This window comes from Moschus berezovskii, chromosome X, assembly GCF_049115385.1.
Source record: "Moschus berezovskii isolate FMDL1 chromosome X, NW_MosBer_1.0, whole genome shotgun sequence".
Taxonomy (NCBI): Eukaryota; Metazoa; Chordata; class Mammalia; order Artiodactyla; family Moschidae; genus Moschus; species Moschus berezovskii.
Genome location: NC_142488.1, coordinates 116,822,345 through 116,839,884, shown reverse-complemented (window position 1 = coordinate 116,839,884; position 17,540 = coordinate 116,822,345).

Here is a 17,540-nt window from a genome sequence, read left to right as displayed (position 1 = left end):
TCTCCAAGCCAGGCTTCAACAGTACGTGAACTGTGAACTTTCAGATGTTCAAGCTGGATTTAGAAAAGGCAGAGGAAACAGAGAACAAATTGTCAATATCCTTTGGATCATTGAAAAAGCAAGACAGTTCCAGAAAAACATCTATTTCTGCTTTATTGACTATAGCAAAGCCATTGACTTTGTGGATTACAACAAACTGTGGAACATTCTTAAAGACATGGGAATACCAGACCGCCTGACCTGCTTATTGAGAATTCTGTATGCAGGTCAAGAAGCAACAGTTAGAACTGGACATGGAACAACACGTCCAAATTGGTTCCAAATTGGAAAGGAATACATCAAGCTGTGTATTGTCACCCTGTTCATTTAACTTATATGCAGAGTACATCATGAGAAATTCTGGACTGGATGAAGCACAAGCTGGAACCAAGATTGCTAGGAGAAATATCAATAACCTCAGATATGCAGATGAGACCACACTTATGGCAGAAAGTGAAGAAGAACTAAAGGGCCTCTTGATGAAAGTGAAAGAGGAGAGTGAAAAAGTTGGCTTAAAGCTCAACCTTCAGAAAACTAACATCGTGGCATCCAGTCTCATCACTTCATGGCAAATAGACAAGAAGACAGTGGAAACAGTGACAGACTATTCTGGGGGGCTCCAAAATCACTGCATATTGACTACAGCCATGAAATTAAAAGAGGCTTGCTCCTTGGAAGAAAAACTATGACCAACCTAGACAGCATATTAAAAAGCAGAGACATTACTTTGCCAACGAAGGTCTGTCTAGTCAAAGCTATGTTTTTTCCAGTAGTCATGTATGGATGTGAGAGCTGGACCATAAAAAAGTGGAGCACCCAAGAATTGATGCTTTTGAAATGTGGTTTTAGAGAAGACTCTTGAGAATCCGTTGGACAGCAAGGAGATCCAACCAGTCCATCCTAAAGGAAATCAGTCCTTAATATTCATTGGAAAACCTGATGCTGAAGCTGAAACTCTAATACTTTCACTACCTGATGTGAAGAACTGATTCATTTGGAAAGACCCTGATGCTGGGAAAGATTGAAGGTGAGAGGAGAAGGGGACGACAGAGGATGACATGGTTGGTTGGCATCACCGACTCGATGGACATGAGTTTGAGTAAGCTCCGGGAGTTGGTGATGGACAGGGAAGCCTGGTGTGCTGCAGCCCTGGGGTTGCAAAGAGTCGGACATGACTGAGCAACTGAACTGAACTGAACTGGGATTTCTCAAATACTTGAGAATTCAAGATCAGAGATATCTTGAAGAGGTTAAAGGTTGTAGGGAAGGACTTAAAGATAAGCTTGAGATGTATTCATACTTTTATATTTTAGAATAAAGGTAGAATAAACTCTTGGTGAAGATTTCTGTCAAATAATCTCCTGAACTGTGGAGACAGAGAGATGTCTAAATCCTGGTCCCTTTCCTTTAGAAGCTAATAGGAAGTTCATTCATTTATTTATTCAAGAAGTATTTATTGAACATCTAATAGAAAGATAGGAACAAAGAAAAAATGGTGTATATCTACTTAAACAGTTCAGTCACTAATAAAATAGGAAGTATTAACTTTCTGAAATTCTCTAATCATTCTAGTTTTTTCATCTTTAAACTTCCATGTCAAATTAAAAATATTAGTTAAAAGAATCACCTTCAAAGGCTCCCAAATAACAACAATATTTATACTTATTCATGCTGCATAACAAATGTATATTGAAAGTCAGCATTTGCCTCAGTTTTGCTTAGTGACAAAGTGTTGTTAAGACTGTTAATTACCAAAATCAGAAAGGTTTTTGGATAGTTGAACTTCAATGTGGTACCTTGGACCAATTTCCATATTATAGAAAATATAAGTGAGTCTTAATAATATATGGATATGGTCATTTGGACTTATCCCAATAATCTCTATTTATCTGGTCAAACAAACAAAATAACTCTGCAAAATTGTCTACCTGCATACCCCAAGGTTTGCAAATCAATTAGTCAATAGCTCAAAGGGGATGAAATTAATCTGTGATAAAAGCACAAGGCTAAAAAAAGGCAAATAAATGCCTCTTATATCCCTCTCTTTGTACAATATTTTAACCTTAGTTCTCTTTCTCTATTTTGCTGGCAGAGGTTGTGAAATTAGATAATTCTTATCTTTATATGCTTCCAATAATAATACTTTTATTAGTATGAGAATTTCAAGACACAATGAGTAAATCTTATGACATTCTATCATCTTTTCTTTACTTTTGCTGGTGTCAATGTGTCAATAAAAGTTAGAATGTCTGATTCCTCCTAATCCTCAAAAGCTTATAAAGTGACACATTTTATTTACACTTTTAAAGTGCATATTTAATTCTTTTCTTCTGTGAACATCAATATTTTTCTGCTCAGTGGATGAATACTGAGTAGGGCAACTTGCCAGCTCTCCATTGGAGAACTGGGATCTGGCACTCCCTCCACTTTCAAAACACACTCAAGCAAGGCTCCTTGTTCACATAGGGCTCACATTAAAAAGCAAACTCAAAATATCTTCAAACAACACGAAACACCCTGCTTTATGTACTTAGAGAAGGTCAGTAGTCTTTCTCAAGCCAAGGAAAGCATATGATTTAAATTTCAGAACATGATTTCATCTAAAACTTGCAAAAAATGTTTTTATTTGACTGGAAAGTTAAAGAAGAAAGGAAAGTTGTTGCTGTTTGCATATGTTAACTCAATACCTTCAGTGACATTTCTCTAACAACCACAAATTGTTGCATTCTCTATGGTGAGCAAATGTAATTTTTTAGTTATTAGGCTTTCAAAATGACATTTTGTACTTTTGTGATAAATTAGCTTGTCTACCAACCAAATAAAGAGTTTTTGAAACTCCATGGCAAATCGCAGTAGGTGGGGTGGGGGGGAACAACTTAATGAACATATACAAGAACAGCATGTTTAAGCTCTTAATTTTATTACTGTAAATTTATTTTGATTTGTCTCTGGAACACAGCAGGAACAGAAGGGGGAGATTGCGTGCAAGAGAACAAAAATAGCTCATTTAAGTGCATAAGTTCTGTAGATGTAAATTAAGCTCTCCTTAGTTTCAAAGTTTAGAAAGTTTTAAAATAAATCATTAGATCTCTCTCTTGTTACCAGTGACATGTTTCTATCTATACCTTATTTTCATTCTTTGTACTCTTGAACATGCCAATTTGCACAAAGAGAAAAGAGACTGAATCATATTTTTAAAACTTGAAAGTTCTCGTCCAAGTCCCTTTGTGTAACCTAGGACTTTATAGCTAGTCCAAAGAGGAGGCACGGCGTCCCAGGTTTTTTTTTTTTTAATTTCTTTAAAATTTTCTTTTCTGTTATTTTTAAATGAAAAGTGTATATGTTTAAGGTGCGCAACATGATGATTAGATAAACATATACACAGTGACAGGATTACTACTATATTCACTGTAGCATTATTCACAATAGCCAATGCATGAAAACAGTCTATTAGTTGATGAATAGACAGAGAAATTGTGGCATATATGTGCAATGAAAGATTATTCAGCCTTGAGAAAGAATGTGAACTTGTTGTTTCTGACAATATAGATGAACTTAGAGGACATTACACTAAGTGCAATAAACCAAATACAGAAAAACTGTATGATCTCACTTATATCTGAAATCTAAAGAAGTCAAATGCATACATCAAAGAGTAGAATGGTGAACACCATGGTAGGGAAGTGAATCAGATGTTGGCTAAAGGATACAAAAAAGGATTTTGGAGGTGACCAGTATAAATAGTTAGAGTTGTCAATATTTTCCCCAATGGGTTACAAAGTTTAACATTTTATTAAATCACCAGCATCATTATTCATATTTATTGAATAGCTACTGTGTGCAGTGCATTAGAATCCACTCCAGTCAAATACAGCATCAAACTGGTCTGAATGCACTCTTCTTGGAATTTTCAACCAGTGGTTTTGACATAATATAGACATGAACCAGGTTCTAGAAGTTCACATTTCTTGAGTTTTTTCTTATTTTTTTCTTCATGTTTTCTTGTCCCATTAACAATTTCATAGAACATTTGGACATTAAAGAATACAGTATTTACCTTCAAGTTTCCTACACACACATATAGGATGCTTTTGCACACCACGTCAACTGCTTGTACTCCCACTATCATTTGGGCACAAGTGAGATTATACACACCTGCCTTCAAAAAGTAATGATGCCGGGACTTCCCTGGCTGTCCAGTGATTAAGACTCTGAGTTTCCAGTGCAGGGGATAGATGTGCGTTCAATCCCTGACTGGGGTACTAAGATCCCACATGCCACGTGGCAAAAGAAAGAGAAATGATGCTGAAGGCAGTTGTTTTTATAAGCAGAACACAGTTTTCTTTGCCAAGATAAGAGAACATCGGCATGAGATGAAATGACAACCAGCACTCAGTCCTCTACTTTTCAAAATGCTCTCTCCACCATCCCTCAGTATTATCTTTTACTAAGTTTCTAAAGAATGGGAGTTATGATGGTGCTACAGCATTTTCTGTTTTCCCTAATACCTACCACCATAGTTTGTTTAGGAATTCATAACATGATTTTTATCATTTCAAAATAACAAATCCTAAAATTTACTTTATCCTTTATAGCTTCCAGTATAAGAAACCAAAGAATACTAAGGTTTTGTATTTATGACTGCTATTATGAGGAAATCAGAAGAGAGCAATGTCTCAAAGGAACTTTTCAAGTTAAGAGGAGGATGTATTTCTTTCATTGCTTTTTTCTTAATTGAGCCATCTTAAATTCACTTGTTCAATACTGAATCAATTTAGAAATCCACATCCTCACTTTCTTTGTGTTCTCCTTTTAAATTCTGTTTTCTCTGTCAACTCTTAAGCTCAGAATTTTTAGCCACTTGGCTACTTCTCCATCTCATCTGCCCAGGCAATACACAAGTCTTTTAGCATTATTTAGACATGTTTATACCTTAAATTTCATTTCCAGAGAAAATGTGTCATTCTAAAGCACTATTCTCCTGTGAATGGATTATTACAGCCTACTTGTCTCTACAGTCTTTTTATCCCTGATTAAGCCCACTCAAAAACCATGGCTAATCTAATTTCCTTTGAATGATACACCCATCATCCCATTCATCTTCTCAAAAACCTATGGTATTTCCCTATTTACCAGTTCTACTCTGCATGACTTCCAAAGCCTTCTATAACTGGATGACCCTTAGCTTAATGTTCAAGTCAATTTCTCACTTTTCCATAACACAATTACTCTGCTTTCATCAGGCTATTTTATACACTGTGCTGCTCATGTTATCCAGATAAACTTCAAGGTTCAAGAAGGTCACAGCTCCTCCATGAATTCTTCGCTCTGTGCCACAGCCTATACCGGGTAATTTTCTTCACAATTGTCCTATCAGTATAAGACATTTTATGACTCTTTTATGACTACTTATGTTGGTACTTAATTTTATACTTGTGAATTTTAAAAATTATTATAAATGTCATGCTATTTTCATCTTACCTTTCTAACCAAAGTAGGATGATATGGGACATTATTTGTTATTTCTTACAGATGTTCTACACAACCAAGTATATCATTACATATGTAATATATCCTCAATGAGTATCTGTTGATAAAGAGACAGTCAATATTTACTGATAAGGAGAATCAAATGAGTTAAATCTCATTTCTGAATTTTTTACTTACTGCCATCACACAATCCACCCAGTAAATGAGAATGCTTGCCATATATACCTTATTCTATCATTTAACAGGAAAACAAAAGTGGTTCCTTGTTTAACATAGTCTGCCAATTTATGAAACTTTACCAAAATTGAGCTAATAATTTATGCTTAAAAAGATATTTTAGCAATTTTGTAATTCTGTATATTGTGTAGATAGACAGTCATCATCTATTTTGCACTGCGGTAGTCAACATTTCTGTAGCACACAGATCAGAACATGCCATTATTTTTCCTTTCAATGTCACACATATAGCCTCCACATTCTGAAATTCACAGTTTACAAAGATATATATATATAACATACTTATATTTTTCAGTTACAGTCTTAATCCCAAACTTTCAGAGCATGACAGAACCTTAGAGTTTATCTAGTTCAAATGACCAATCTAAAGCTTGAATCTCTTATTTGAAATTTATTCAACATATAGTCATTGAACACCTCATATGTACTAGTCACTCAAGCAGATACTACTTGACTACATGTAGTAATTTGCAACTCTCAACAGCATGAAGTCACCAATTCTATCAGATAATGTCTGATTGGAGACATCTCTCTTGCATTTCACTAAAATCTGCTGTCTGGAATTTTCTTTCTTTATCTCATTTTAGTTATTGGGACACCATAAAACAACTATAGTATCTGTTCTGTAAGACAAGCCATCAGTATTTAAAATAACGCTTTTGCTACCCTAGAGTAATATTTCTCTTCTCTCTGTCACACTACTTCACTTCTTTCCAGTTTCCCAAACGATTTGTTCCCAAGTCTCCTTACCACCCTGCTTGTTCTGCCCTAAATATGTTCCAGTGCTGTTCTTATCAAGCTTATCAGATTTAATGACCATATTTGCAACATCCCCTTACTGAAATTAAACTCATAGATAATAGAGCCTCTTACACACATCTATTACAAAAATCTATATAATTCTTAAAATTTAATATAAATGAGAAATTCAATGAAATAAATTTATAGTAAATAAAATCATTTGCAAGGTGTAAGTTACAACTAAGAACTTCGTTTTTTAATACAAAAAAACACCCACACAAGTTTTCAAAGTTTTTCTGAGGGGCAGTAGCCACCCCCACAATACCGTGATAACGTATTTTACCAGTGGGTCAAAAGTTCTTTAAAATAGGTGACTAATTTGAATGCAGCCCTTCAGAGGTAATTTAACCGACTCATAAAGAGTAAAACTTGCTTTTTATATGTTGTGCACTTCTATTATTACAGTCTAAAATCAGAGGACCTTTCTTATTCACTCTTTGGGTTTATTATTAAATAAAATCCCAAAGTCCTTTAACATGGATTTCCAAGTGTGAAGCCATGTTGCTTCAGTCGTGTCGGACTCTTTGATCCTGTGAATTGTAGCCCCTAGACTCCAAGCCAGGCTTCAGCAGTATATAAACCGTGAACTCCCAGATGTTCAAGCAGGTTTTAGAAAAGGCAGAGGCACCAGAGATCAAATTGCCAACATCCGCTGGATCATGGAGAAAGCAAGAGAGTTTCAGAAAAACTTCTATTTCTGCTTTATTGACTATGCCAAAGCCTTTGACTGTGTGGATCACAATAAACTGTGGAACATTCTGAAAGAGATGGGAATCCCAGACCACCTGACCTGCCTCTTGAGAAACCTGTATGCAGGTCAGGAAGCAACTGTTAGAACTGGACATGGAACAACAGACTGGTTCCAAATAGGAAAAGGTGTACGTCAAGGTTGTATATTGTCACCTTGCTTATTTAACTTATATGCAGAGTACATCATGAGGAACGCTGGGCTGGAAGAAGCACAAGCTGGAATCAAGATTGCCAGGAGAAATATCAATAACCTCAGATATGCAGATGACACTACCCTTATGGCAGAAAGTGAAGAGGAACTCAAAAGCCTCTTGATGAAAGTGAAAGAGGAGAGTGAAAAGGTTGGCTTGAAGCTCAACATTCAGAAAACAAAGATCATGGCATCTGGTCCCATCACTTCATGGGAAATAGATGGAAAAACAGTGGAAACAGTGTCAGACTTTATTTTTTTGGGCTCCAAAATCACTGCAGATGCTGATTGCAGCCATGAAATTAAAAGACGCTTGCTCCTTGGAAGGAAAGTTATGACCAACCTTGAGAATATATTAAAAAGCAGAGACATTACTTTGCCAACCAAGGTCCGTCTAGTCAAGGCAATGGTTTTTCCCGTGGTCATGTATGGATGTGAGAGTTGGACTGTGAAGAAGGCTGACCGCCAAAGAATCGATGCTTTTGAACTGTGGTGTTGGAGAAGACTCTTGAGAGTCCCTTATACTGCAAGGAGATCCAACCAGTCCATTCTAGAGGAGATCAATCCTGGATGTTCATTGGAGGGACTGATGCTAAAGCTGAAACTCTAATACTTTGGCCACCTCATGCGACGAGTTGACTCACTGGAAAAGACTCTGATGCTGGGAAAGGTTGGGGGCGGGAGGAGAAGGGGACGACGGAGAATGAGATGGCTGGATGGCATCACCGACTCTGTGGACATGAGTTTGAGTGAACTCCGGGAGTTGGTGATGGACAGGGAGGCCTGGCGTGCTGTGATTCATGGGGTCGCGGAGAGTCGGACACGACTGAGCGACTGAACTGAACTGAACTGAACTGAGACTCCTCTGTTCATGGGATTCTCCAGGCAAGAATACTAGAGTGGGTTGCCATTCCCTCCACCAGGGGATCTTCCTGACCCAGGGATGGAACTTGCATCTCTTCTGTCTCCTGCATTGGCAGGCAGATTCTTTACCACTAGCACCACCTGGGAAGCCCACAGTCACACTATTGGGTAAGAATCAAAGCTTTACTACCATATTGGCTGTGCAAACTTGAAAAATTCTGTTCCTCAGTTTCCTCATCAGCAAAATGGGATTGAATACAATATATCCATCGAGTTGTTTTAAAGAACTAAGATAAACTCCTATGGGTCAAGTACTTGGTAAATGCTCAGTAAATGTTTTAATGTTTCAAGAACTCAAATCATGTACTTGTTGCCATGTTGAGACACTAGCCCAGCCATTGTTTTGGTTGAACCAACTATTAAGAAATTTGGAAAAAAATTTCCCCCCAGTATATGAATTGTTTATTGCTATGGAAAAATTATCCCCAAACATAATAGCTTTAAAAAACCAAACATTTATTATCTCAGTTTGTGTAGATCAGAAAAATCTGGGCACAGCTATATATGAATTTCTATAGCTCTGAGTGTGTCATCAGGCTACAATCAAGATGTCAGCCTGGACTGTGGACTCATAGCTCACTTGAGGGCAGGATGGGGGAAATCCACTCCCACTCATGTGGCTGTAGGCAAGCTGACACCAGGTCCTTTACCAAGTGAGTCTTTCCAAAAGGCACAGCTGGCTTTTCCCTCAGAGTAAGTCAGTGAGAGATCAAGGGGGAAGATGGACATCACAGTCTTTTGTATTGGGTTGGCCAAAAAGTTCATTTGAGTTTTTCCATAAGATGCTACAGAAAAACCTGGATGAACATTTTTGGCCAGCCCAATAAATGACTCATAGACATCCCATCATTTCTGTCATATTAAGTTGGTTAGAATCCAGTCAGTCACTAGGCCAGTCCGTTGCCAAAGGAGGGGATTATATAAGGGTATAGAAACTAGGAGGCAGAGCTTATTGGGGACCACCTTAGAGGCTATGTACACAACTAGCAAGATACTGGCAGGGCAAGATATGAAAGCTGGGGATCACCCAGGTTGGGGTAGCTCTCCAAATCACTCAGTGGCCAGGCAACAGGACTGGAGCATATTGATTTACCTCGTGCCACAATCAACACTTTTTTCGTACTGGGAAATGTCCAGAAAAGAATATTGTAATGGACACAGTGTGATGAGGGAAAGGACACTGGCCTGGGTTGGAATCAATCTTGCCTCTGTCACTTATTAGCTAATCACTAAACCCGAATGTCTTTGTACAACTGAAAGAATGCCCTCTGTCACACAGATTTGTTGTGAAGAATACAGATAATATTTGCAAAACCTGTTGTGCAACATAGGTAATCAAACACTGGAAGCTATAATAAATATAGATATAATAATATACAATATATTATATATATATATATTTCAGTTCAGTTCAGTCGCTCAGTCATGTCTGACTCTTTGTGACCCCATGAATCACAACACGCCAGGCCTCCCTGTCCATCACCAACTCCCCAAGTTCACTCAAACTCATGTCCATCGAGTCAGTGATGCCATCCAGCCATCTCATTCTCTGTCGTCCCCTTCTCCTCCCACCCCCAATCCTTCCCAGCATCAGAGTCTTTTCCAGTGAGTCAGCTCTTCGCATGAGGTGGCCAAAGTATTGGAGTTTCAGCTTTAGCATCATTAAATAGATGCAAATATACATAAGGGCTTCCTTGGTAGCTCAGCTGTAAATAATCCGCCTGCCAATGCAGGAGATGTGGGCTTGATCCCAGGGTCAGGAAGAAACCTCTGGAGAAGGGCATGGCAACCCACTCCAGTATTCTTGCCTGGAGAATCCCCATGGACAGAGGAGCCTGGTGGGCTACAATTCACAGGGGCGCAAAAGAGTTGGACATGACTGAGTGACTAAACAACAACAAAATATATGTTAATAATAATTTTAAATCTAAAAAATATACATGATGTACCCACACATCCTGGCAAAGTTCCTGATACATAATAGTTATCCATGTAAGTGTTTGGTGAATGAGTTTTGTCTCCTCTCTTTCCATTCTTTTTGTCACACTATAATGACAATTCGTTGAAAGACTTTATGTCTCATTAATCTTTGTATTTCCTAATATCTAATGCCATCTAGCATATCGTAGGCATGTAATAAATCCTTGTTGAGTAAATACAAACATTAATCATTAATCATTCACACTGCAATCTATCTTATTGACCAAGGGTATTTCCCATTATTTTTCCATATTTTTTTCACAATCATATCTGTGATCATTTTAAATGCCTGTTCCAAAATAGGAAGTCTCTTTAGTTAGAGAACATATTGTAAAGCAATTGTTTCTTCTTTATATCCTAAAGAACAGTAGGATATGATCTACCTGAAGGAAAGTAGGATTGTGAGCCAAATCAGTATTCTGCATTCTTCCCTTATTTCCAGGTTTTTTCCTTTTTAAAATATTTTTACCATTTTCTCCCCCTTCTATTCATTTCTTCATGCATTTTTCCTCTAAGCAATCCTTCCTACCTTTGATCCTATTATTCCTGATGACAAGTTAGTAATACTTTAATGTATATTTGTGTGTTTACATTTCAAGAGTTCTGTTGGGAGAGGAATCTCTAATGGTGAGATTTAATATATTGTGGCACCTAAAAGGGGGGATGTGTAGAAATATTGGGGTTTCTTCTCTGTGCCTTAAATATCAACATTCCCTACACTACATTAGTCTATGATAATTATAACTTTAGGGTTTCTAACTAACAGAGATTTTGTTGTTGTAGTTCAGAGTTCAGAGGTAATAATCCTTTTACACAGTTTAAATGCATTCTTTCCATAATGAAGTAGTTTTAAGAATAAAATTTTTAAAAAAATCAAAATCAGTTCAAGAAAACACGGAAAGGTTGACATAGCTGCTACAGTTAAGTATCACGTTTGTCTCTGTGCTTCCTAGCAGCCAAGGGGAAAAATATTAAATGATTTTTACTGCATACTGAACACATACTGTGTGCCAGGAACTTTACTAGCAGCATTGACCTTATATCTATCTTCACTACAGCCATGGAAGGTAGGTGATATAATCCTCATCTTGGGGGGAAAGTTTCTAAAGTTGGAACATTATCTTGCCCAGTGTCACAAAACTAAATCCTTAAGTAGAGCCAAGATTCAAATCCAAGGTCTCTCTAACATCATAGTCCATTCTCTTATATAATTCTCATGGTCAGAAAGGAGGAAATATAATGATTCCAGAGATAAAGACTTTTGTCATTATATTATAAAATTAATTTTCTGTGTGACATTGTATAAAGGGGACATTGAGCAATGTGATGAATGGTGCCCTTCATAAAAGATTTACAATAAATGCAGAAATAATATCCATATAGCTGTTTGGCTATTTTTAATGACCTTTGATAACTGTCTAAAGCATAACATTAAAGTGCAAGTGAGCGAAACTGATTCAGCAAATACTAAGCTAATACGATCCTATGGTACAGTCTTCTGGTGGCCTAAGGTGATTAAAAATAAACCTGAAAATATGTGAACCAGACTTTAGAATTCTATGATATTAGCAAGGGTTTTGATAAGAGACCAAATTCAATTGTTCATTCATTCAACATAAGATTATGGGCCATCTATATGCCAGGCACTGTGCTAGGTTCTGGGGATCCAAATATATTTTTTAAAAAAAATATTTCTACTTCAAAGGGACTTGCACTTATTTTAGAATTAGATGAGCCAGTGCCTGCAATGAAGTAAGTTAATCGTTATAATGGAAGTGTGTACGTATTGTACAAAAAAAGATGCCCTTAGACCTATCTGGAAGAATCAATGAAATAATCACAGTGGAGGAGTTAATGTTTGACTAGAAGGTAGCAAAAGTTCTTCCCCTCCATGCTGTGTTCAATTAGAAGTGGTTGATCAAATAGCCTGAAGTTTTGGGTTCTGATGTACCAGTTAAAGATCTGAGGCCTCTAAAATTTCAGTCAGTATTATTCAACAAATATTGACTGACTATTTCTGTGACATGCTCAACACTGGAGTTACAGTAGTGAGCACAACAGATACTGCCTCTGTCCTCATGAATTTTTCATTTGATCTTTTGGTAGATACATACATTAAACAAAGAGTCACAGGAGTATCAACAGTCATGCCATTTCACCTGTGGTAAATGACATGAAGTAAAGTTAAGGGGATCTCCATGTATAGAAGATCAGACCTAGTCTGGGTGGGTCAAGGAGAGTCTCTATAAGAAAGTGATAACTTACCTAAAATCTGAAGGATAAGAACTTAACAAGGTCAAGTACCTGTGGGAGGTAAAGGTGGGAAGATCTACAGGTAGAAAGCATTCCAGGCAGAGAGAACAGCATGCAAAAAAGGATCTGAGGCATGAAGTTATGTGATGTCACAGAGAAAATTAAGAAGGGCCAGTATGTCTTGAGCAGAAAAAGCAATGAAAAGAAGATGGTAATACAGCTGGAGAACCTAACATAAGATCATGCTGGGTCTCATAGGCTATGTTAGAGATTTTGGTCCTTATTTTAAGACAGTAGGAAAATGTCAGTTTGTTTAAATCATATCAGTGACATGACTATATTTGCATTTTGAAATATTACTTTGGCTGCAGTGTGAAAAGTTTAATGAAGGAGATCAGAAGCAGTCGCAGGAAAATCAGTTATAAGGCTGTTCTAGGTGTCTGGTCAAGACCAAACAGTGGCTCAGGAAAGAGTGGCTGCTGTGGAAAGGGTAAAAAATGAGTGGATTTGAAAACTGTTAGAAAATGGATGTTGGACCTGAAAATGGATGTTGGGCCCGAAGATGGGGAGCACTGTGTGTCAAGGACAATTCTTAGGACTCCAGTTTACTCGGCTGAATGGATGATAGTGCGATTCATTAAGATAGGAAATGATAAAAGATCAGGTACATGGGAGTCAAAGTTAAGATCTTGAACTTATACGTGCTGAGTTTGAAGTTCTGTTTTGATGTCTGAAATATCAAGTAGATAGTTGGTCATGTTGGTTTCAGACAAGAAAACTAAAGATTAATTTCTTCGTTTTGGACAAAGAAACTGAAGTGAGGTGGAAGCTAAGTGTAAGTGGGTATCTAAGTTAGGGAAAATAATAACTGGTATCTCTATCCAGTTAAGACACTACAGAACATGGAACAGAACTGTTTATCAATGAACTTCATAGGCTTCCTTTATGTATCTATCTGATATTACACCATGGGCTGTGTACTTTTTTACAGTCACTTCTGTCCAATTTAACTACTATCATCAAGTGGGCAATGGTAGGCAATGTCCTCAAATGAAAGAGAAGATCTACTTTTTACACAGGAGTTCATATTTATTTTGAGATCTATTAGCAATAGGAACTCCAATCTGGCTGGTTCATAGAATGAAACCTTCCAAACTATTCCTTGATCATCTACTTCTTATTTAGTCACTAAGTCATGTCTGACTCTTTTGCAACCCCATGGACTATAGCCCACCAGGCTCCTCTGTCCATGGGATTTCCCAGGTAAGAATGCTGGAGTGGGTTGCCATTTCCTTCTTCAGGGGATCTTCCCAACCCAGGGATCAAATCTGTGTCTCTTGTGCCTTCTGCACTGGCAAGTGGGTTCTTTACAACTAAGCCACTACGGAAGTCCTGATCATCTACTAGCATGCTATAAAGTTGTTTCTACAATAAATTCTTCCCATATGAATGCTTATCTATAACACTATAGATAACCCTAACCCTATAGATGAGACAGAATGTTTATCTATAGACTGGACAGATAATCGAGATTTATGAGCTGTATGTGAGCAGACAAGCAGCTATCTCTGCACATATTTTATCCCTTTGTGTACTAGTTTTTAGTAAGGGTGTGTAAGTGTGCATTATATTGCAGTGCACACTCAAAAACTCCCATTTCTGAGACTTCCAAATTGTCTTTGTAACTTTAAATAAGGGAAAGAAGGGAAAGTCATTAGGGTTTAAGAGAAATTAAAAACTTCTAATCTTCCACACTGTTCTTAGTGTTTTTTATGTATTTAATCATCAAAACAACCCAAGGGCATAGGTGTTATTATCTTGTTTATAGATAATGGAAAAAGCACAAAGTATACTCACTGACCCAGTTCCAAGATGAGAAAACCACAGAAACAGAATTCAAACCATGTTATGTGGCTCCGAGGTCCACTTTCTTAAGCAATACACTGTTGTGTGTGTGTATGTGCTAGGTCACTTCAGTCATGTCTGACTCTGCGACCCTAGGGACTGTAGCCCACCAAGTTCCAATGTCCATGAAATTTTCCAGGCAAGAAAACTACACTGTTGAGCCTCCCATAAAGCATACAAGCAGCTCTGAATCTACTGTCTCAATAAACAAAGCCCAAGCTTGGGCTCTGACGCATTCTTTCCGCTTAGAGGAGATAGAGAGGGAAAGGGCAAGGAAGAGGTCATAGAGTCAAAATTGCCTCTTTCCCTATAATTCTGTTTCTAGTAAATGAAATACTGTGATAAATCTTTCCTTTATTTCCCCATATGACAGCATATGCCTTTAGTAGTGCCTTTGTCGGGGGAAACATGGCCTGCTGAGTCATCCCTACCAGATTCTGCTTCGTGAGGTTTGGAGCAAGTCTCTCATCTGAATACAAACCAGGTTCACATCTGCTTATCTTAGGAAAACTTGACAAGGTCACAGCTTGAAATGCTACGGCTGTATTATAATTAGAGATTAAGTGACAATTTATTCAATTTAATAATTCAAGAATAGTTTGCCTTGTCTGTTATAAATAACAGGGTATCATTATCATGCATTATTTTAAAAACAAGCCTAATTAACTACATTTCTTTATTTTTTAGTGTCTTATACTTGTGGATAAAGATAATGGAAAGGTATATATATAAACATAGACAAGATGTCAAAAATATTCTTGAGGATAGCCTTGCTTTACATCTATAGACGATGTATCAGAATTATGTAACCCCATTTCTGAAGACAGACATCTTTATACCTGAGAGTGTGCTCCAATCTCTAAACCCTCTATTTCTAAGATCTATTTTTGCATGGAAGAATACATAAAAGAAAGTTTAAGAACACTTCTTCAAAAAGACTTGCTATTAACCTAACAGTTTTATTATTACCCTGTCTTTCTTTTTCAGTGCCTTCATCCTGAGACAAATAATTTAACAATCAAGCTTGTGTTCATGATACCACAGTGAAATAACCAATCTTCTCCCTTAACTAATTTTAAATTGGTAATCTAACTTACTTTTTAGCTAGACAGATCCTATTCTTTATTCATAGATTAGAAAGGTGGATACATACAGTTGATAAAATGATCCAGGAGGCTGAAAAGCACCATATATAAATATAGAGAGATAAATAGTTATAGATGACTATGCCACATAACTTGTTTCAATACATGTAATATATAGATCAATATAGATATCTATATTGACATTCTATATATACATAACATCAAGCAAGTTATGTGTCGATATTACAAATCAAATCCTTAACTTCCCCTACTCAAGTAATTTGATTTTGAAATATCTTACTTGTAATTTTTTTGATATTTCATTTTGTTTTCTCTCCTTTGTTCTTTCAGTTTATCAATAGGACAAGCAAGTTTTACAAACCATTTAGTGTATATCTGGAAGGATGTGTTGAAGGGGAAGAAGTAGGAAACATTACCTGATCCCTTGAGGAGTTTACAATCTGATTAAGAAAATAACATTTAAACGTATTAAGTGATTAGAGAACAGGATGAGACAGTGCCCTGAAACCATTCATAAAAGCCCCTAACCAATGGAGGGGAATCTGGCATAGGGGAGACAGGTGAGGCCAATACAAATTTACTCAGGGATGTTAGTAGTACAAAGAAATAATGAATGTACAAATAGATTAGTAAGGACTGACAAGATGTTGTCATACATACAGTGGCTCTCACAGGTAACAAAATATAATGGAGACCCTGATACTCAGAAGGCTATGCAGACATCTGAAATTTTATCTTCAGGCCTTTACATCTACTGCTTTAATAGTAAATGCACTTTAACAATAAATGTGTGTAAACATATATTACCAGACATTGTGTTTTCACAAACATGGAAGCAATCAAATGTAAATAAAGGTTCAATTCTGTAAGCTAAACAAATCTGTAAATCTCTCAACATAACTTGGCTCTCGTCTGGAAGCTTTACATCTTGAAGTGAAAAGTTCAAAGAAATCTGATAGTATAGACATAAATAAAATGTGTTTCATGTATTCTAGATGATATTAACACAACTCGTTTACCAATACAAAATAGTAATATGTACATTGTTTAAAAACACATCACTATACATAAATATTGCATATTTATATTATCAAAAAAGTAGAGAGACATAATAGTAGGACTATTTATATGGGTGTTATTTTGACCAAACAAAAACCAAACAAATGTAGACATATATTATTACATTTTATAAATATTATTTTAAAAGAATTTGTAAAAGAAAAAGTGTTTCAGACATTCCATTTTTGCCTTTAAATATCCTATGAAAAGTGTTATACATAATTTGCATTCAATATTTATTCATGCATTTTAGAAATTGTGGCTGTCTTTCAAAAGTGCACAAGATGCAACAACTGTAAAATTTCCATGATGGGGTAGTTGACATGGTTTTTAAAGGAACAGAAATAGAAAAATTGTATTTATAAAATAATGAGTAGTTGTTATTTACTCCAAGAAAAAAGGCTTGGAGTCAGACAGGAATTCACAATCTGGCTTTTCCATTTACAAGCTGTGTGACCATGAGGGAGTCATCATTACTCTTTCTGGGCCTCAGTTCTCTCATTTTATTTTTTTTTAATTTATTTATTTTAATTGGAGGCTAATTACTTTACAATATTGTATTGATTTTGCCATACATTGACATTTTAAATTATGGCTATAAAAATAGAACCTACCTCACAAAGTTATTGTGAGACTGAATGCACATAAAATATTTGAAGTGTTTAGCCCAGCCCTCCAGTGCATGACACAAATACACTCTCAATAAATGGTAGCTGTTATAAGAATTATTTTTACAATTGAAATATATCTGTATTTATCTACATATATGTGTGTATACATATATATGTATATATATATATTTTTTT